The 22,675-nt window shown below is 37.2% G+C and overlaps 1 long non-coding RNA gene across 1 annotated transcript in view; it reads right to left on the minus strand.

The window, feature by feature from the left end:
- The window catches only part of LOC126003365 (uncharacterized), a 1,166,220-nt gene that overhangs the window by 85,091 nt on the left and 1,058,454 nt on the right, over positions 1 to 22,675 (minus strand). The window contains exon 2 of the long non-coding RNA XR_007493784.1: positions 5,215 to 5,396. This is a non-coding gene — a long non-coding RNA (uncharacterized LOC126003365). The remainder of the gene's footprint in view (positions 1 to 5,214; positions 5,397 to 22,675) is intronic.

Here is a 22,675-nt window from a genome sequence, read left to right on the forward strand (position 1 = left end):
TTCAGCCTCTTCCATGGAATAAAAGCTGTTTTCTTCAGAAGCCTGACTGCCTGTTAGCTTTCTTCCCACCGCATTCACCTCAGAACTGCCAGATGAAAAGGGTAACAGATGTGTGGTCCAAGCTGCAGGAGAAAGGCCTCATCCTTCATCCCTCCATCAGTCAACTTCATCAAGGGCAGTATTGCAACAGATATATATATATATATATATATATATATATATATATATATATATATAAAGATAGATGGATGGATAGATAAATGGATAGATGGATGGATAGATAGATAGATAGATAGACAGATAGATAGATAGGATGAAACTACACCTGCCCAGTGGGGCCCGACTGTGAAAAATTGTGAGTGCTGCCTGTGTGTGTCTGTCTACTGTCCTGTCACATGAACCTCTTGGGAGTGGGCTGAAAAGAGGCTCCAGAAAACTAGCTCTCCCAGAGGCCCATTCTAGGGCTGGAATGCCAAGGAACTGCTCCATAACGTGGAAACCGGCTATCAGCAGTGCTTTGCAGAAGCCAGGTCCCCTGTTTGTGACGTCAGGCTGGGAAAATCTACTAAACTACACCTGCCCAGTGGAGCCCAACTGTAAAAAATTGTGAGTGCTGCCTGTGTGTGTCTGTCTACTGTTCTGTCGCATGAACCTCTTGGGAGTGGGCCAAAAAGAGGCTCCAGCAGAGTATGGCCACTCCGCTTCATTAGGCGGCTGTGCACTCTTTCTAAGGAAAGAACACCATAGCAACAAGAGGAAAAAAATCACACCAAAAACTGTGCTGGATCACTGAAGCCCAGCATTTCTCTCCGGACTGTCTTCTCTGCTGCGTGCTCGGGCCTAAGATTTGATCCTGTGTGAGGCTTCATTCATGGAGGACTCCCCTCCCTTGGAGGCAAGTCGACGCATCCAGAAAGGGCAGAGCCAGAGGAGTGTGGCTGCCTACATCATTTAGCCAATGAATACCACCACAACACATAGAAAAACCCACAATACAAGTGTGACAATGGGGAAACAACGCAGGCCAGCATCAGACATAGAGAATGAAGGTGACAATTCTGATGACCAGATAATGACCAACCAACTAATCAACCTCTCAGATAAGGACTTTAGACTAGCAATATAGAAGATGCTCAACAAACTCAAAGAAACCATGGATCGAGTTGAACAGAACACTCATAAAAACCAAGAAAATATGAAGACAGAAATCACAAAACTCCAAACTGAAATAACATGTCAACTAACAGGACTGAAAAAGTCAGTAAACGAAGTGAATGACAAAATGGATAAGCTCTGGGACAGGGTAACAGAAGCTGAGAATAGACTTGGTGCTATGGAAGATGAGATAAATAACAATTCCATACAGCAGGAGAGATTGGGAAAAAAAACTTAAAGCAAATGAACAGACAGTGGAAAAATTAGTCAAAGAATGGAAACAGATGAAAATAGAAGTCTATGATAAGCTCAACAGAAACAACTTAAGAATCATTGGAGTCCCAGAGACCCAGGAAGAAAATTTCCAGGAAGAATAAAAGGTCAAGAACTTCATTAAAGAGAAACTTCCAGAGCTAAAGAATATATGTGATCAAATCCTGCATGCTCGAAGAGTACCAACCAAAAGAGACCCCAGAAAAACTACCCCAAGACACATCCTAGTCACAATGATGAATCCCACAGATAGAGACAGAATTCTGAAAACAGCAAGATCAAAAAGGGAAATGACATTCAAGAGAGCATCCTTGAGTTTACACCAGACCTGTCATCAGAAACACTCAAGGCCATAAAGCAGTGGTGGGATATTGTGACAAGACTGAATGAAATGAATGCTTCACCTAGAATACTGTACCCAGCAAAAATCACTTTCCGGCTTGACGGAAGAATACATGGTTTTACAGACAAAAAATAGCTCAGAAACTTTACAGACTCAAAACCAGTCTTAATAGAAAAACTGAAAGACCTAATTTAAGACAAGACTAACCAAAAGACACACCAAATTTCGATATAAAGATGGCATTAAATCCCAGGACAATTCTTTCTCTCAACGTCAATGGACTAAATGCACCACTTAAGAGACACAGAGTGGCTAAATGGATGAAAAAACTCAATCCAACCTTCTGCTGCCTACAGGAAACACACCTGAATAGTCAGAACAAACATAGACTCAAAATAAAAGGCTGGAGAAAAATTATCCAAGCAAACAACACCCATAAAAAAGCTGGAGTGGCCATACTAATATCAGATAATGCAAACTTTATATTCAGGAAGGTTGTAAGGGACAAAGATGGACATTTTATATTAATCAAGGGGTATGTAGAACAGGAAGAAATAACTCTCCTAAACATATATGCACCGAATGAGGGGCCAGCAAAAATATTTAATACAATTGTTGACAAGTCTGAAAAATAATATCAATAACAACACAATAATTATGGGGGACCTCAACATGACTTTGTCAACACTAAATAGGACAACCAGACTGAAACCCAACAATAATATACTAGACCTGAGTAGAGAAATGGAAGAAAGAGGCCTAGTGGATATATATAGGACAATCCATCCCCAGAAACCTGGATACACATTCTTCTCCAATGTACATGGGACATTCTCCAGGATAGACTACATGCTGGAACATAAAACATACCTCCATAATATCAAGAGAATAGAAATTTTGCAGGCTACCTTCGCTAACCACAGGCCCTGAAATTATTTGTGAGTTCCAAAGGGACACAGAAGAAAAACTTTAACACCTGGAAGTTAAACAGCCTCATACTGAATAACCAGTGGGTCTGAGATAAAATCAAGGAGGAAATCAAAAGGTTCCTGGAAACAAATGACAATAAAGACACAAACTATCAGAACTTATGGGACACAGCAAAAGCAGTACTGAGTGGAAAATTTATAGCTTTGCAAGCACACATCAGGAAGGAAGAAGGGGCTTACCTGAGTATCTTAATGACACAGCTAATAGACCTAGAAAGTGCTCAACAGAATGACCCAAAAATAGGGAAACAGAAGGAAATAACAAAGCTGAGAGCAGAAATCAACGAAGTGGAAACCCAAAAAACAATCTGAAAGATCAATGAAAGCAGAAGTTAGTTCTTTGAAAAAAAATAAACAAGATTGATAGATCACTGGCAAAACTAACAAAGAAAGAGAGAGAAACTTGATAACTCATATTAGGAAGGAAAAAGGAGAGATCACTACTGATATGGCAGAGATTCAAAGGGTAATCAGAAGCTACTTTGAGAAACTCTACACCACTAAAAATGAGAACCTGGAAGAAGTAGATAAATTCGTGGACTCTTACAATCTTCCACGGTTGAAGGAAGAGGATGTAGCATATCTAAACACCCCCATCACTATTGATTAAATTAAAACAATATCAAATGTCTGCCCAAAAACAAAAGCCCAAGCCCAAATGAATTCACTAATGAATTCTTTCAAACTTTCCAAGAGGAACTACTACCAATTTTGGCAAGACGTTCATGAAATTGAACAAACAGAAACACTTCCAAATAGCTTTTATGAAGCCAACATCACCTTGATACCTAAACTAGACAAAGATGCTACGAAAAAAGAAAATTACAGACCAATATTGCTGATGAATGCAGATGCAAAGATCCTCAACAAAATCCTGGCAAATAGGATTCAATGCCTCATTATGAAGATTATCAACTACGATCAAGTAGGTTTTATCCCAGGAATGCAAGAATGGTTTAACATTAGGAAATCTATCAACATAATACACAACATCAACAAGAAAAATAAAAATCACATGATCATATCAATAGATGCAGAGAAAACATTTGATAGGGTCCAACACCCATTCTTGATCAAAACTCTCAGCAAGATGGGAATGGAAGGAACCTTTCTCAATATAGTTAAGGCCATCTACCACAAGCCAGTGGCAAATATTATCCTCAATGGAGAAAAACTAAAAGCCTTCCCTCTAAATTCTGGCACAAGACAAGGCTGTCCTCTCTCACCACTCCAATTCAACATAGCACTGGAAGTACTCGCTATAGCGATTAGGCAAGAAAAAGATATCAAGGGAATCCAGATAGGAAAGGAAGAAGTCAAGCTCTCATTGTTTGCAGATGACATATACTCTACTTAGAAAACCCTAAAGACTCTACCAAAAAGCCTCTAGAAAGAATATAGCAAGGTGGCAGGCTACAAAATTAACACACAAAAATCAATGGTCTTTCTATACACCAATAGTAATAAGGAAGAAATGGACATTAAGAAAACAACCCCATTCACAATAGTGCCACACAAACTCAAATATGTTGGAATCAACTTGACTAAAAATGTGAAGGACCTGTACAAAGAAAACTATAAAACTCTGCTCCAAGAAATAAGAGAAGACACACAGAAATGGAAACACATACCCTGCTCATGGATTGGCAGGATTAACATAATCAAAATGGCAATACTCCCCAATGCATTATACAGATTTAATGCGATCCCTCTAAAGATACCCATAACATTCTTCAAAGAAGGGGATCAGGCACTTGAAATTTGTTTGGAACAATAAACACCCTAGAATAGCTAAAGCAATCATTGGGAAAAAGAATATGGGAGAAATTACTTTCTCCAACTTTAAACTTTACTACAAAGCAATAGTTATCAAAACAGCATGGTATTGAAATAAGGACAGGCCCTCAATCAGTGGAATAGGCTTGAATACTCAGAAAATGTTACCCAGACATACAATCACCTAATTTTTGATAAAGGAGCAAGAAATCCTAAATGGAGCAAAGAAAGCCTCTTCAACAAGTGGTGTTGGCACAACTGGATAGCCACTTGGAAAAAATTGAACTTAGACCCCCAGCTAACATCATGTATGAAGGTAAAATCCAAATGGATTAAAGACCTCGATATCAGACCCGAAACCATAAGATATATAGAACAACATATAGGCAAAACACTCCAGGACATTGAGACTACAGGAATATTCAAGAAATAAACTGCACTCTCCAAGCAAGTGAAAGCAGAGATTAACAGATGGGAATATATTAAGCTGAGAAGCTTCTTCACCTCAAAGAAAATAGTGCCCAGGATACAAGAGCCACCCACTGAGTGGGAGAAACTAGTCACCCAATATCCATCAGTTAAGGGGCTAATCTCCAAAATATACAAGGCACTGACAGAAATTTACAAGAAAAAAAACATCTAATCCCATCAAAAAATGGGGAGAAGAAATGGACAGACACTTTGACAAAGAAGAAATACAAATGGCCAAAAGACACATGAAAAAATGGTCCACATCATTAATCATCAGGGAAATGCAAATCAAAACAACTATGAGATACCACCTCACACCACAGAGAATGGCACACATCACAAAGAATGAGAATAAACAGTGTTGGCGGGGATGTGGAGAGAAAGGAACTCTTATCCACTGCTGGTGGGAATGCCATCTAGTTCAACCTTTATGGAAAGCGATATGGAGATTCCTCCAAAAACTGGAAACCGAGCTCCCATACGACCCAGCTATACCACTCCTAGGAATATACCCTAGGAACACAAAAATACAATACAAAAACCCCTATATTCATTGCAACACTATTAACCATAGCAAGAATCTGGAAACAACCAAGATGCACTTCAACAGACGAATGGCTAAAGAAACTGTGGTACATACACACAATGGAATATTATGCAGCTGTCAGGAGAAATGAAGTCATGAAATTTTCCTATACATGGATGTACACGGAATCTATTATGCTGAGTGAAATAAGTCAGAGAGAGAGAGAGAGAGAGAGAGAGAGAGAAATGCAGAATGGTCTAACTCATCTATGGGTTTTAAAAAAAATGAAAGACATTCTTGCAATAATAATTTTCAGACACAAAAGAGAAAAGAGCTGGAAGTTACAGCTCACCTCAGGAAGCTCACCACAAAGAGTGATGCATTTAGTTAGAAATAACTACATTTTGAACTGTCCTAATAATGAGAATGTATGAGGGAAATGGAAAGCCTGTCTAGAGTACAGGCGGGGGTCAGGTGGGGAGGAGGGAGATTTGGGACATTGGTGATGGGAATGTTGCACTGGTGATAGGTGGTGTTCTTTACATGACTGAAACCCAAACACAATCGTGTATGTAATCAAGGTGTTTAAATAAAATAAAAAATAGATAGATAGATGATAGATAGATAGATAGATAGATAGATAGATAGATAGATAGAAGATATATTGGAGGCTGAGAAATACCACTATAAACATTAAGAACATCTTTGACAGGTAACTACTTCCTCAATAGTACTTTTCTAATTCATTGAAAATACTGTGTTAAAGATACACTTTCCCCCAAACCATTGCAAACATGTAGGAATATAGAGAAGCCCAACTTGCTACCTTCCCCAACATCGCTTTCACCACCTTAACTTTGCCATCAGTCTGATGCAAACTATTACTAAGTAACACACGTCTCTCAGGAAACGTGTCTTAAATTACTTTTGATCTCCTGAAGTCATCACAAAGGAAAAGTTCATCAGTAGCTGTTAAGCTATAGGTAGACTCACTACAGCACCAGTTACAATAGCAAGGTGGAAAACAATACATGTGCCAGCAAGGATTGAGGGTTTAAGAAGTATGGTATATATAAACATACAAAAAAGACTGGTCAAACAGGAGAAAATATGAAATCTTGCCTTCAGCTGTCAATATGGGTGCAACTGGAGATGGTCATGACAGGCAAAATGAAATAAGACAAATAATTAGTTAATGTAAAAAATAAGCAGATTTTTTAAAAGTGGGAGAAAACAAGAACTAATATAACCTTAATAAGTGAAAGGGGGATTCTGGGAAGGAGAGATATGGTACGTTGCCAGTTGATGTTATAGAGTAACAAAATTTAGAGGACTTAAACTGTCAAACTAAAACATAGAAAAGGGAAGGAGGAAAGGATAAAGAAAAAGAAATAAGAGAAAGAAGGAAGAAAATAGATAAAAAAGAAAGGAAGTAGGAAGGAAAGGGAGGAATGAGCAGAGAAAAAAGAGAAGAAGGAAGAAGAAGGAAGTAGAAGAAGGAAGGACGGAAAGGTAAGAAGAAAGGAAATTAGGAAGGAATGAAAGAAAGAAAGAAGGAAGGGAGAAGGAAGGAAAGGAGGAAAGGTAAGAAGAAAGGAAATTAGGAAGGAATGAAAGAAAGAAAGAAGGAAGGGAGAAGGAAGGAAAGGAGGAAAGTTAAGAAGAAAGGAAATTAGGAAGGAATGAAAGAAAGAAGGAAGGGAGAAGGAAGGAAGGAAAGGAGGAAGCAAGAAAGGAAGGAAAGAAAGAAGGAAAGAAGGAAGGAAGGAAGGAAGGAAGGAAGGAAGGAAGGAAGGAAGGAAGGAAGGATGGATGGATGGATGGATGGAAAGAAGGAAGGACATCACAAAGCCTAGCATATATTTTGCATTCAAAATATTTTTTTCTCAAGCTAGAGAATAAGATAGACTGGTAAAAGTCCAGTGAAGTTGTTTATTTTAAGTGATATTTGGCTTGGAGAGGAATTATTACTGGAAAATATATTAACCATAACTGTCAATAGGAAATTCTCCAATCATAAATGCACTGGATCTTGTTTAGAAGGGTTTCTTGGCCTACATATGGAACAACAGAGCACTGTAGCTCTAGACTTTCTCATTAGTAATTGCAGCTCCCTCCCAGGAGCCTCAGATATCATTCCAAAGAGAATGACTCCATCTAGGAGCACTAAGTTTTGGGAATATATAGTCTAATAGACTACACGAAGAACAAATCGAAAACTCCCTTTCTGACTTCCAGGCTTTTGAAGAGAGAAATGAGCTCATTAAACTCTCTTCCCCTGGTCAATTAGCCATGCAATTAATCTCATTCGAGATTTATTTTAAATAAAAAAGAAAACTCCATCTCATGGCAAAACTTTGGGCAAGTGCAATATTTTGCAGTAAGGCCATGCCTGAAGACTAGTTTTAGCTTTATTACAAAGAACTCTTATTCATGGTGACTTTGCTCAGTTGCAGCCTGAGTCTGCATTATTCACACTATGTCGTCTGCATTGGAAGTTGGTGGAAGTGATGCTTGAAACCAGTGGGCTTATCACACTGATCAAGGACGCAGTAGGAATTCTTATTCCCAAAGCAACCACTGCTGTTTAATGTTATGATTTGCTCATAGGAATAAAAGAAGCAAATCTACTAAGACATTTTTTGATATTTTCATGAGATAACATGTTTACTTTTAAACTGTAACTTAAAACATAACATCTTTCTACTTTTTGTCTTTGTTGTCACCATAAATAACTTTTTCCTAAATAAGTAACAGGATTAAATATTATATCAATCTTTCAAAGGCTCTACCCTGGTATTTATATATATGTATATATGTGTATATATATGTATATATGTGTGTGTGTATATATATATGTATGTATATATATATTTGGTTACTGGGACAGACCAGGAGGCACTCAGGGGTTACTCTTGGCTCTGTGCTCTGAAATTATTCCTGGAAGACTATGGGGACCATATGGAAATCTGGGAATTGAACTCAGGTGGCAGCATGCAAAGAAAATATCCCTACCCACTGTACTAATGCTCCAGTCCCATATCTGCAATTTTTAAAAACCAAAGAGGATTTTGAAATGGACCTAACAGGATAATCTGGCTTCTAGAGAGTTATTTTTGAACACCCTGAGCCTTCCCTTATGGAATAAAATAAATGTATGTAATTACTGACCTCATTTTTCCTCTTTTCAAAGAAGATAAGCACGGTCATTACATTATATCTCAAATTTTCAGAGCAATAGCAGAGTGGGTAAGTTTTTTGCCTTACATACTTTTGGCTGGGGTTAATGTCTGGCACTCTATATGGTCTTCCAAGTGAGCTAGGACTACTTCCAGAATACAGAGCCAGGAGTAACTCTGAAACACCACCAGGTGTGGCCCCAAAACAAATCTCCAACTAGAACTGCTTACATTGAGTGAGAATGAGATTCTGAGTGTGGGCTGGGGCACACACTCTCTATGGACAGTTGATTCACACCACCTAGGACAACACACTGGATATTTCAGTAAAGCCAACAATTTTCCTGAAAATTCAGAAACCAATATTTGGGGTAGGGTGGTGCTAGGGATAGAACCTGAGTCACCTGTATGCAAGGCAAATGCTCTACCCACTATACTATTCCTCCAGCCCCAGAAATTTGTATTTTAAAAATCATTTGAGAGGGGGCAAAGAGATAGCATGGAGGTAAGGCGTTTGCCTTTTATGCAGGTCATTGGTTCGAATCCCAGCATCCCATATGGTCCCCGAGCCTGCCAGGAGCAATTTCTGAGTCTGGAGCCAAGAGTAACCCCTGAGCACTGCCGGGTGTGACCCAAAAACCAAAAAAACAAAAAAAAAATCATTTGAGAAAGTTTATGTTTTTAAAAGAATATAGTTGCTAGAATAGTGATGACAAGGATGCAACATAAATATCCAAAAGTAAGATTCGGGAAATATGTAGTTTTTGAAGGAAATAGAATGCAAACATTTTAGAATAGAATGCATAAATATTAATGTAGAAATGTCTTGTTATCTAGTTGAATTTAAGAACCAGCTAAAAGCGATAATCCTTTTTTTTAGATAGAGGCCGATTTCTCTATAGATAGGAATATAGAGCTACAGGTTGAAGAAGATAGACACAGATGATTTAGATATATTTGAATAACAACAAGGAAACATCTAAAAGGACAAAACTAAGAGTCTTTGCTGATGTTATCAAGAGGAACTAAGGTTACATATTGCTTTTACTTTTTATAACTTTATTTACCCACTTTGTTGATAAGCGCACTACAGTACTGAAGACAAACAACACTCAACAAGTGTTTTACAAGAAAAATTTACATCATTTTTGCATAAGGCACATCAGTATTAACAGCTAAGAAAAATAATATTCAAGTTTTAAATTACACACCAAATAACCCTGCAAATAACTTTTATTTTTGAGTATAAATGATAGTTGAATGAGGTTATGAGTTGCAAATTTCAAATACATGATTTGTTTCAAAGTTTCAAAAGGCTCAACATGGTATTAATACACAGAAACAAAAGTTTGAAAGAGGACAAAAAATATTTAAGAAATGACTAACTAAAATTCTCTTTTAAATTTTTACTTTAAAAATATTTAACTGGAGGCTGCACAAATAGTACTGCAGGTACTCTTGCCTTGCATGCAACTGACAGGAATTCAATCTCTGTCACTCCATATGGTCTCATTAATTCTCTTTTAGTGATACCTGGGCAATTTCAGGTGTGACCCATAAAACAAAAATATAATTAAAAAGGACAGCAGTGGCACGGAGCAGTAAGGTGTCTGCCTTGCCAGTGCTAGCCTAGGAGACCACGGTTCTACCCCACCCATCCCATATGGTCCCCCAAGCCAGGAGCAATTTCTGAGCGCATAGCCAGGAGTAACCCCTGAGCATCACTGGGTGTGGTTCCTCCAATATATATTGTAAGTACATTATTACATGGTCACTCATATGTAACTTCATTCATGATTACAAGAATGATGTACTTCTCTTATCATTTTATGTGCAATTGAAAAGTGTAGAGAAACAGCCCTTAAGATGGGCTGGGATGGTGGATGGAGGCCTTTATTCTTAGGCCCCAGCCACGTCCCTGTTCTTAGGGCCACGTTCCTATTTGGGCGCCATAATTTTGCAAGTCAGCTCCTGAAGAGGTTGACTGACGGAGGGATGGAGGATGAGGTCTTTCCCCTCCTGTTCAGCCAGCTGTCCTGAGGTGAAGCGGTGGGTAAAAGGCTAGCAGACAGACAGGCTTGTGAAAATTCAGCTTTATTCGGAGAACAAGACTGAAGCCCAAAGCCTCAACATCCATTCCAGCCAAAAAGCCTTCCACAGACCCTAGTTTTTATCCCCCAGAATCAGGTACCACCCAATGGTGGGAGCAGAATCAGTACCACCCTAGGGTGGGAGCAGAATGCTAGGTCACAGCCTAGGGTAGGGCACAATCACCAATCAGGGTAGGGTCAGTAACATAATAATCCCATTAAAATGTTTACATACACAACACTAAAGGACAGATAAAAGAGAGACTACTTAAAGAAGAGTGAGATCTTTGATTTGAAAATTTTATGAAATATATTGTTTTTAACTCTTTTCAGACAAAACAAGAAAAACTATGACAAAATGGAAGAAAAAATAAAAACAAATTAAGTACACTTTTCCCTTTTCTCAATGGCTTTTATTTTTTGTTATTTTTGTTCGCTTGGTTGTTTTTTGGGGGAGCACACCTGGTGATGCTCAGGGGTTACTCCTGGCTATGCACTAAGAAATCGCTCCTAGCTTCTTTGTGGGACCATATGGGACGCCACGAATCGAACCAAACCAAGGTCCATCCTAGGTCAGCTGCTTGCAAGGCAAACGCCTATTGCTGTGCTTACTTCGGTCTCTCTCTCTCTCTCTCTCTCTCTCTCTCTCTCTCTCTCTCTCTCTCCCTCTCCCTCTCTCCCTCTCTCTCTCTCCCTCTCTCTCTCCTCTCTCTCCTCTCTCTCTTTCTCAATGGCTTTTAAAGCTTTATTTAAAATCTGAAAAAGTACATATCTGTATTTATGCAGCTCCTGTTATTTTTTTTTTGCTTCATATTTCCCAGGTTCCAGTTGTCCATTTCTCACTTTCAATTATGTTTCCATTTCTTCTGAACAACTATATTCACCCTGATAAGTCTCTGGATGCTCAAATTTTAATACTCAACAGTAACAGGATTGGGCGGATTACATTCACCATGGAATCAACTACTTCCATTTTGAGAGCTTTTATTTTTTTTTGACTTTGCTTTGGATATTTCTTTCTTTTTTTTTTTCTTTTTACCACCCATCACCAGTGCAACATTCCCATCACCAATGTCCCAAGTCTCCCTCCTCCCCACCCGACCCCCGCCTGTACTCTAAACAGGCTCTCCATTTCCCTCATACATTCTCATTATTAGGACAGTTCAAAATGTAGTTATTTCTCTAACTAAACTCATCACTCTTTGTGGTGAGCTTCCTGAGCTGAGCTGGAAATTCCAGCTCTTTCTCTTTTGTGTCTGAAAATTATTATTGCAAGAATGTCTTTCATTTTTCTTAAAACCCATAGATGAGTGATGAGATGAGAGAGCTTTTTAAAAGTTCCAAATCAGGGACCAGGATGGTGGTGCTAGAGGTAAGGTGTCTGCCTTGCAAGCACTAGCGTAGGACAAACCACAGTGCGATCCCTCCCCCCCCCCCCCGGCGTCCCATATGGTCCCTCCAAGCCAGGAGCAATTTTTGAGTGCATAGTCAGGAGTAACCCCTGAGCATCAAGAGGGTGTGCTTCCCCCAAAAACAACAACAACAACAAAAAAGTTCCAAATCAACTCCACTGAGTTGGTAGCCCAAATCTTTGACATATTCAAAGAAGAATCGCAGAATAATCATTGAGTCTAGAAGACACTGATGAAAGTAATTTCATTACATTAGATTCTGCTAACACAATAACATTCCTCTCTTCTGGGTCATTACTTTGAAATACAGGATTTTTTCAGGTACCATGACAGAGTAGCAAAGACAACCTCACAAAGATAACTCACAAACCCCTTGTGGTAGTGCTCATGGATTTTCAGAGCTGCATCCTCAAATCTCAAAGCAAAACCATTGATATCAATGCCTTGATCACTTCTAGTTTCAATCCTGTGTTTCTTTTATTTCCTTTTGTTTCATGTAGAATACTTTCAAATTAGACAAGAACAAACTTAGATAGGAATAATCTGCTATAGTTATAACAGAAGCCAGTTTATTCCTTAATCTGACAATCATCCAAGATTTTTAAGATTTATTTGCTGAAAATGAGACAGAAAATGTCTTAGTAGAAGATGCTTGAAAAACCACTGGAAGGCTTGGGGTAGAACAGGATGAAAGATAAGGCATCCCAGCAATCTGTACAAGGTAGCTGGTCAATGCACATTTACTGAAGGAATGACAGAGGGATCAGATAAATAAATAAATTAACATTGCAACAAGAACTCATTTATTTTAGGACTCCTTTCCTTCATTTCTCCTACTGAGAGAAGGGAAAGAGATAAAGAGAGATGGGAGAGAGAAATAGAAAGAGTGAGAGAGAGAGTAGGATCCATTCCCACCCTTCAAAAAAAAATACCTAAAATTATACTTTTTTCAATCCATGCAGTAAGAAAAGGCAAGAATTAGGATGGCATGAAACATAAGCACTTTGTCCTCTTTTCTATTAAATTTTTAAAGCAGCCTGTAAAATAAGAGCTGTTGTTGTATAGGGGAAAACTGAGGGATGGGGAATTAATTTCCTAACTGTCTAAAGTTAACCCACTAAAATGTCAAGGATTGTAAACTTAAAGGGCAAAATTTCAAGAATAGCAACATATGGTGCCTTTAGTTTATGCTTTGTCTAAAGTGCCATGAAAGTATGTACACATGTAGATATGCTACCGCATGGTCAGTTCATACACACACCACACACTGCTGGGCACACTTTCTCCTCTAAGTGCCTCGCTCTTAATGGCTAATCCACAAAAACTGGTCTTACATCCTCAGACAGGAAAAGAAAGTGGCATCTGAAAGAGAGAAAAGTATTCAGTGGGGTCCTTTGTGCCTCAAGTTCACATTATCCTCCTTCTTATAGCTTACACTGCATGGCAGAGCTCTGGAAATCCAAGGTCAAGGTCACTCAACCTTGCTGGACAACTCAGAGCTTGAAATCTGCTGGCTTCTTAAGAAGGGGAGAAGGACAATCTTTTTCGAGGTCAATAATCCTGATGCTCAGTTTCAAAGGGCAGGCTAGCCCCACTTTTTCACTGGTTAAATTATTCCTGAGTGGTCTCGATTTTAAGTAAATAACTTCCTCAAAAAGTCCATTCTCTTTCTCACCAGCAAAAGCTAGCCCAGACTATTGGAACATTTAGGAGCCTAAATCTCTAAAAACAATGGGAACTTCTCAGACTATATTTGTACTGTCTCCATCCCTTTGGAGGGTAGGAGTTCAATGGTAACTCAAGTAATGCTTTTCTGTCATTTCATTTGTCTACCAGATATAGAAATCATCTTTCTCAATAGCAGTACTTCAAGGTGCCTGTGCAATTCCAAATTCCAATAGAAGTTGCTCTATCTTGTTCTAATCACAAAAGCACTGTTAGACAAACTTGTTAATTCATTATCAATGATAGATTGGGGAATGAAGGCCAGATAAAAGTTTTACTGAAGTAAAAATCTGAAGAGAAAACAATTTAGTGCTTTGTACATGGGAAGCGATCAATAGAAGTCTGGTGAATGCAATAAGGCATGAATTAGTGACCTAATAATATGTTTCCATCTATTCCATAGTACAGGGCTAACTCTTACGTGTCCAGGACCCAATTTTAATGTATTGTTTAAAGGTAAATGCAATATACTTTACCTGCAGTTTTTTACACATGAGTTCCAATACATCTCAATTAGCAACTCCAAAACAATTACCATGCCTCTTTATTGAAGAGCAAGAAGTACTTTATGTATTTGTTCTTTAATGACGAAGTTCTATCTCAGCAGTTAAATATAACCTTTCTCAATGATTAGTCCTTTGCTTAGAAATTGTTATGGGGGCAAGTGAGAGACAATAGAAGATTAGACACTAGTCTTGAATGTGTTTGACCCTGATTCAAATTTCCAGTACACATATATTGTCAGGAATAGTTCCTAAATACCATTGAATATGACCTAAAACCCCTATACACCCCAAAACAATTAAGGCTTGTAACTGAGTGCTCACAGAAAAAATACTTACTTAGTGGCATATTTAATTAGTGGCATAAAATGAAATTTTTAATACTATACCATAATACAATCAGATATTGTTGGAAATACAATAATCGTGAACATTTAACATTTGTCACTGGTCTGACATTTCATCTTTTAGTCTGTGAGGAATACTTTTGGGTAGTTCCTAAGGATGTCATGCCTTTTCTGGGCATGCAGGAGGAGGAGAAGAAGATCATTGAAATAAAAGAATGTTAATAAAATGCACAACAAAGCTAAGCGTGTGAAAACAAAGTCTGAAGGTAGCCTAATTTGGAAATTGCTTTCTTTCTATTCAAGCTCTCTGTGTTCATAAAGAGAGCCTGCGTTTTCATATCCATAATCCTAATAAAAATGGGTTGATTATTCACAGTTTAGATGTACAGTGAGGCAAAAGCATTTGCCTGACAGGTCCTGAAAGACTTCATTATTTTAAAAAAAATGCAGGTCATTGGTATTTGATTTTGTCTTTGGCCTACCTCTCCTTTTTTATTCCCTCTCCCTTTGGTGGTTGGAATTACCCAAAGAACTAAAGAGAATGGACATGTAAGAGACAAGGAGATTTCTCTCAGAATCCTGTAGGAGTTTGGGAGTCTTGCCAAGCAGAGGCAATTCTATTTATTCTAAGACCAAAAAGATATAAAACATGATGATGGGCCATAGCAATAGTACTGTTGTATTTTCCTTACATATGTCTAACCCAGGTTTGATCCCTGTACTTTATATGGTCCATTAAGCTCACCAGAATAAAGTCTGATCCCTGAGCTCAGATTTAGGAATAAGTCCTGAACACTGTTTGGTATGGCCCCAAAAAATTAAAATAGAGAATATATGTGTGTATTAAATAATTTGCCTTACTTAATATAGAAAATTAATTCAATATGTTGAGGTTTTTATACTTAATATGGATACACTTATCACAAAATGTTAATATTGTGTTAATATGATGCTATATTTTAAATATATTTATATTATTTATTGATATTAAAAGTTCTTTATATACAACTCTTCAAAATAATACATCTCTAAGAAACACAATCTATTACAACTTCTAGCTTTTAGTGCTCATCTAAACTTAATGAGTGGACATAAAAATTCATGTGAGTTCCTATTTAAATATAAAGTAATTTTATATAAAAAATGTTATCTACTGTTAAGGCTTAAGTATTAGAATTAATATATTGAAAAAGCCATACATTTGTACAGCTGCATTTCTTTGGAGATCTAAAATGTCAATGATATTTATATTATTTGTTAATTAGAAATTGTTGGTCTTGAATCATGTGTTTGCACTAAAGTCATCTCCATTTATGAGACTAATTAGTGTCTACCAGAGAATCTTTTGAATTTTGCAAATGAAAGTCCTTCAATATTTTCAAATGCTTGCATCTGTAATCAAGATGTTATGACTGCACACCAGCAGAAAGCTCTACACAGAAGGCAGTTCATAAATATTTGTGGAATGAAAGTAGCAAATGATCCAACTTTACACAAGATCCAGGTGCATGGAAGTCATGGATTGTGTGATGGTTAATTCCACACAGACAAAATCACCTCCACCTGATCTTGCCTGGAAATGAGCACTGAGAACAGATGATTTCTTCCAGTTTAATAAATATTTTTGTTTTATGATATTAATTTATTCTCTATACAAGCATTTGTAGTTCCCTAAGACTTTTGGTCTCTGAACATTTTCAGCAAATTTCACTCTACACAAAGTTGGTACATTTTTAGTTTAATTTTCCTTTTTTTAGTATATGAGAGGCAGGTGATTATTATGCATAATCACTATATGCTCAACTTGAGTCTCATTAATAATATGTATATTTTCTGACACAGATATCTTGTTTTCATATATTGGTCACTCTTTCTAATTCTTTATGTCTTTTATTTGCTACACTGAGTTGACTCATCCTCGATTGTTAACTAATAGACATCCTGGTTTTATTCCTCATTTTGAAAAAAATGCTTCCAGACATTCCTTTTTGTGCACTATAGATAGGAATGTGTAGGTGTCTTTGTTGCTTTATGTTTTTGTTTGTGCATCACACTCATCAGGGCTGACTCCAGACTCTGCACTTAGAATCACTACTGTCAGAGCTCAGGGAACATAGTAGGTACTGGGGATTGAGCTTGGGTCAGTTGTGTGCAAGGCAAGTTCTATTCTATCTATACTACCACTATAGCCCATCTTGATTTCTGTTTTAAGACTTCAATATTTTCAACAGGAATGTTTTTCTCCCAATTACCAAGAGTTCTTGTCTATTGCTTTATAAGGTTATTTCATGAGACTTGACAATGATTCAAAAGTAGATTGAGCAAGATGGATTGAGCTATTATTTTATTATAAAGTGCTTATTAACTTCCTCCATGTAGTTTCCAAAGTTGCAGTTAGCTAAAATTTGATATTTTTCATTCATTTTTAATCAATTTTGACTTTTAAAAGTGTGATATTGATACTTGTTTATCTTGACTTTAACTCCATAAAGTGTAAGCCTATTTTTTCTCTCAATTCTTGAAGTATTTGAATCCATTCTTCTTGCCTGAATGAGTTCTCAGAAATCAAATGTAATGCTGACCATTGCTCCTAAATAGGTATATATTTTTCCTTCTTCTTGGGTTCTCTTAAGACACATTTTTTAGTTTCCTTTAGTTTGAATAAATATACCTGCTTTTAGATTTTTAGAATTTAATATACTTGGAGATATCAGGGTTTCCTGTTTTTTTTTTTTTGTTTGTTTGATGTTTGACATTAATTTGAAAAATAGTCCATGATTATAATGCTTCAAATAGCTTTTTCTTTTTTGGGGTGGGGGCACACTTGGTGGTGCTCAGGGGTTACTCCTGGCTCTGCACTTAGAAATCACTCCTGGCTTAGAGGACCATATGGGATGCCAGGGATCAAACCCACGTCCATCCTGGGTCAGCCACAAATGTCTTACCACTGTGCTACCACTTTTTTTCGAATGTTTTTTCTCTTGCAGACATTCTCATGCATATATGGCAGTCACTGTTCCTCATGATAGGATATTCTATTCAGTGTTTATTTATCCTCACTCTCCCACTGGGAAGGTCCCTTCTGACCACCCTCAAGCTCAAAGATGGCTGTCTCCAATCTCACCTGATGTCTGAGTAAATCCTTCAAAGGTTTCTTTATTTCTGTTTCTGTATTTGGCTCTATGATTTAACTGTCTTCCTCTAACATTTCAGAGCTTTCTCTCTCCAGTCTCACCTGATGTCCAAATACATCTTTCCAAGCTTTTTTTTTATTTCTGTTGCTATGCATTTGGCATCTAGGATATGACTCTTTCTCAACCATTTCAGCTGCTTACACTGCACATCTGTTCTCTCATAGGGCTCACTTTTCCAGTTAGTTGCTATTTTTTCACCTATACAATAACCCAATTTAAGCAGCAACACCCTGTGGTCCTCTGAGCATCATTGGATACATCCCTAGAGACTTCAAACCATCCACAGTAGCTGGAGAATTACCTAGAAGCAACAAATACACCAGACTTTGTCTTGAGCTACTGTCTTAGTTTGCTCAGAATCACTGGTTGGGTACCTTGGGTTGCCTGAGAACCAGTAAGAGGACATTCCCCCCAAATATATTTATATAAATTCTTCTCTCAGGGCAATAAACTGTCTAAAAGTGTTTTAAAGATTAAAATAATAGCTCCTTGTGTCTAAAAGGATATGACATTATTGACCTTGATCATCTAATGATCATCTAATGGAGATTGTCTTATGAACTGCCTAAATCTACTCACATAAAAATAAATGAATACCTTAATGTTATAAAAAATAATACTGAATGGAATTTATTTATTCTAAGAGTTGCGAGCCTACAGAAGACATAACTAGTGGCAAAGCCCAAAGCCCAATATGTAATAAAACTATGACATCCCCTTGGTTTATGACTCATAGTTCTGGACATTGCCATTTTACGTAAACACTCTTTAAAAAAAAAAGCCAGAAAGATCCACTTACCTAATGAAGCACCGGGGAGTGGGATGTTGGCACCCTTCAAATTATTGGATAGGAGGAAGGTTTATTAGAGAAAATGCTTTCAGCTGGCGCTGGTGTTTATAATGCTATCAAAAATGCTCACTGAGAGTTCGACTGCAGTTAATTCAGAAAGGTGTGATCAATGTTCTGGAGGGTGACGAATCAAAGCCAAAGATTGAGGAAAGTATTCAATGGCTACTAATGAATTGCTATGTGACCATTTGGCTAGCCTTGCAGGAAGTGATGTCATGAGATGATGAGAGAATAGCTCAGCAGCCAGCAAAGGTCCAGGACTTAGTGGAGATACTCAGCATGGCGTCACTCTTGGCCTGAACCCCTGAATGAAGTTATTGAAAGAAAATGAAAACTGCTAAGAAGGTGTGCTTCAATTTGAGGCACTTTTCTTCCAAAAAGCTTCTGCCAGAGCTCCAACTTTTAGAGAATATAAAGGAAGTATGACATAGGAGAGGATGAAGAGAGATAGTAGAGGAGGGAAGGCATTTACCTTGCACGGAGACAGCCCAGTTCAAAGTCCTAACACCACATATGGTCCCCCAGGAACAATCAGGGATCACTCCTTAGTAAAAAGCTAAGAAAAGCTCCTGAAAACCATAGGTCTGACTGTAACATATATGTGTGCTCCCTCTAGTAAAAAGAAAGAATGAAAAAAATAGGTATTTGATAGCTATGGAACAATAAGATGGAATCATAAGAAGCCCATTATATTAAAAGATAATTTTGAAAAACATAAGCTTCCAGCTCCTAAACTGAAACTAAACCAATGAACTTAGCACATATTCTTGTACAGATACAATTTGAATGGGTGAGATAGAGATATTTTATTACAATAAAACTAGCAGCATGATCTACAAAAGGACAGGGAGATAGTACAGTGGATAGTGTATGTGTATAGTTTAGCATAGCATAGCATAGCATTAGTATAGTGCCTAGTATATGACCAACCAGTTCAGTTTACAGTATCCTTTAGGGCTGTCAGAGCCCATCAGGAACAATCTCTGAGTACACAGCCAGGAGTTCCTCCCCAAAACACACACACACACACACACACACACACACACACAAAAGTGCAGTTGAGTAAGAGGTGAGATTCAGTATTCTGTTTTCCAAAATAATATGTAATTAGTCAGACCAGATATGGAAAGAGACACAAGGAAAAGGATCACCAGCAATGGAGTATAAGGTGGTTTTCTGGAACTGAGGATGATGGGAGGAAGGATCTAATCACAAAGGAGTGAAACAGAGCAACTGAGGAGACACAGATATCCCAATATTAATCGTGTTGTTGGTTGATTATCAGAAGCATTTTATGTGCCCAAACTAATCAAAATAGACAGTTTTCCATAGCTATGTTTTATTGCATGCAAATTTTACATCAATACAGTTATTTAATCAAATAAGCCACAGCAACTTTGTAAAATGTGACTATCAAGTTGGGTGAAGGGTGTAAGAAATCTCTGAAAGAAATCCTTAAAGCTGGCTATAAATCTAAGATACTACAAAATATATTATTTATTTAAAATTCAAAGTTATGTGAAATCACAGTGATGATTGATTATCCAGATGTAATTTACCAATTAAAAAAGAATATAGGTGTAAGGAAGGGAGATGAATGGCTAAAGAAACTGTGGTACATATACACAATGAAATATTATGCAGCTGTCAGGAGAGATGTAGTCATGAAATTTTCCTATACATGGATGTACATGGAATCTATTATGCTGAGTGAAATAAGTCAGAGAAAGAGAGAAAGATGCAGAATGGTTTCACTCATCTATGGGTTTTACGAAAAATGAAAGACATTCTTGCAATAATAATTTTCAGACACAAAAGAGAAAAGAGCTGGAAGTTTCAGCTCACCTCATGAAGCTCACCACAAACAGGGATGAGTTTAGTTAGAGAAATAACTACATTTTGAACTATCCTAATTATGAGAATGTACGAGGGAAATAGAAAGCCTGTCTAGAGTACAGGCAGGGGTTGGGTGGGGAGGAGGGAGATTTGGGACATTGGTGATGGGAATGTTGCACTGGTGATGGGTGGTGTTCTTTACATGACTGAAACCCAAACACAATCATATATGTAATAAAGTTGTTTAAATAAAAAAAAGAAAAGAAAAGAATATAGGTGTGTCTTATCAAATGAGTAATGGAAGTTCAAGGCCATCAATTCTGCAGTTTACTTGGAAACCATCCAATATGGTAGAAAGTTACTAATTAATATTGAATGTTTTGAGTTTGGGTCTGCCACGAATTAATCCTCAAATAAACCACTAAATGAATTAATTTATCAATGTTTCACTTATTTCTGGTAAAGGAATATGACCAATGTCCTAACATTATTCTGGTATTAATATAATTCTATTACTATGTCACACATTATACACTAAAGTCAGAGCTTGAAAGTTGCCAGTGCAATACCATCAGAGTTCCTAGTTCAAAAGCCTGAGAAAAGTTATAGGAACCCTCTACAACAAAAATGTTTCCGGAAGCACAAAACAGAGTGGAATTCATCCATATGGTAAAAATAAGTGTTATTAAAGAGATCTCTGAGGTCTTCCATGACTTCTTTTGGGGAGGGCAGGGTCTTTTTAAAAAGTTGTAAATTAATGAAAGAAATAGAAATTACAAATAGAGTTATGCATAACAGTATTCTACATGAAAAATAATTCAAAATGATACATTCCAGTTACTGCTATCCTTCACCCTCTACCCACATTAAATTCACAATCATTAAAGTCTCTGAAGTCAAAAAGTGAATATGAAGTGAAGCAAACAGGGACAGGTCCAATCAAAGCTCTAAATATGACTTTAAACCAGGCGGTCCTGCTCCAAAGAAGGTGATCGTCCTCTGTTTGCTTCTAGAGAGAAGAGACTTAATGCTGGGCTATTGCCGAATCGGTGAAGTCAGAATTTTGTTTTGAAAAGATAAAACTCTCCTTTTAAAATAGTACAAAAAATGACACTCATGCACTACCCCTTCCTGTGAACCATTAGCCTGTGACATCAACTATATAATCAGCTGAAGAATGATCCATATAGAAAAGTCCTTAAGGTGACTGTGTAGATTAAATTGCTTCTGAATTCACCAGCTGACTTTCAGTTCCAACTTCATTTCTCACTTCCACTGAAAACAGTTTCTCACAGGACTGACAATTGCCAAGTACTGGCATATTCTCAAGGCTTACGTTTTCATTTGTTTGCCAAATGGCTGTAATATAATTCACAAAAGCCCTGTTTATTGAGTAATATTATTAATGAATAGTATAATACTGTAAAATTGAAGACATTGTTTTTGGATTTGGTCCAGCTCTTTAAAAAGAACACTGGTTGCAATCGGAAATGGAGGGTTCATTATATTAAAACATAACATTGAAAAAGTGGAATAATGTGAATAGCATTTGTGCAAGTATATTTTCAAATGACAGTAAAACAATATTTCCACATTTATAAATCCCAAAAGTATCACTCACACCTTTATTAACAAAAAGAGCACATATTTATCAACGTTTTATAAGCATTTCAGTACTTTTTTAAAAATGTCATGAGACTGATTAACTACTACAAAATATATTGAGACTTTTCCCTTTGACTCAAATTTTGCTAAGTGAATATATGTGAATATATGCCTCTGAATTTATAGATGCTTGATGTATTATCAAAATGGCCAGGAGGAAAATGACAAAATAGTTGTTTTTAAACTTTTGTTTTCAAATGGCACTTATGTTCAAATTAGAAGCATTCAAATGTGTTCTCAAGGTAAATTACAGTTAATGATTTCACTCATTCATAAGTCAGCGGTCACCACCTGAGACCAAGACTAAAAATCCCAATTTGACTTCTGAAACCAATCATGAG

Source organism: Suncus etruscus, chromosome 3 (genome assembly GCF_024139225.1).
Source record: "Suncus etruscus isolate mSunEtr1 chromosome 3, mSunEtr1.pri.cur, whole genome shotgun sequence".
In the NCBI taxonomy this organism is placed as follows: domain Eukaryota; kingdom Metazoa; phylum Chordata; class Mammalia; order Eulipotyphla; family Soricidae; genus Suncus; species Suncus etruscus.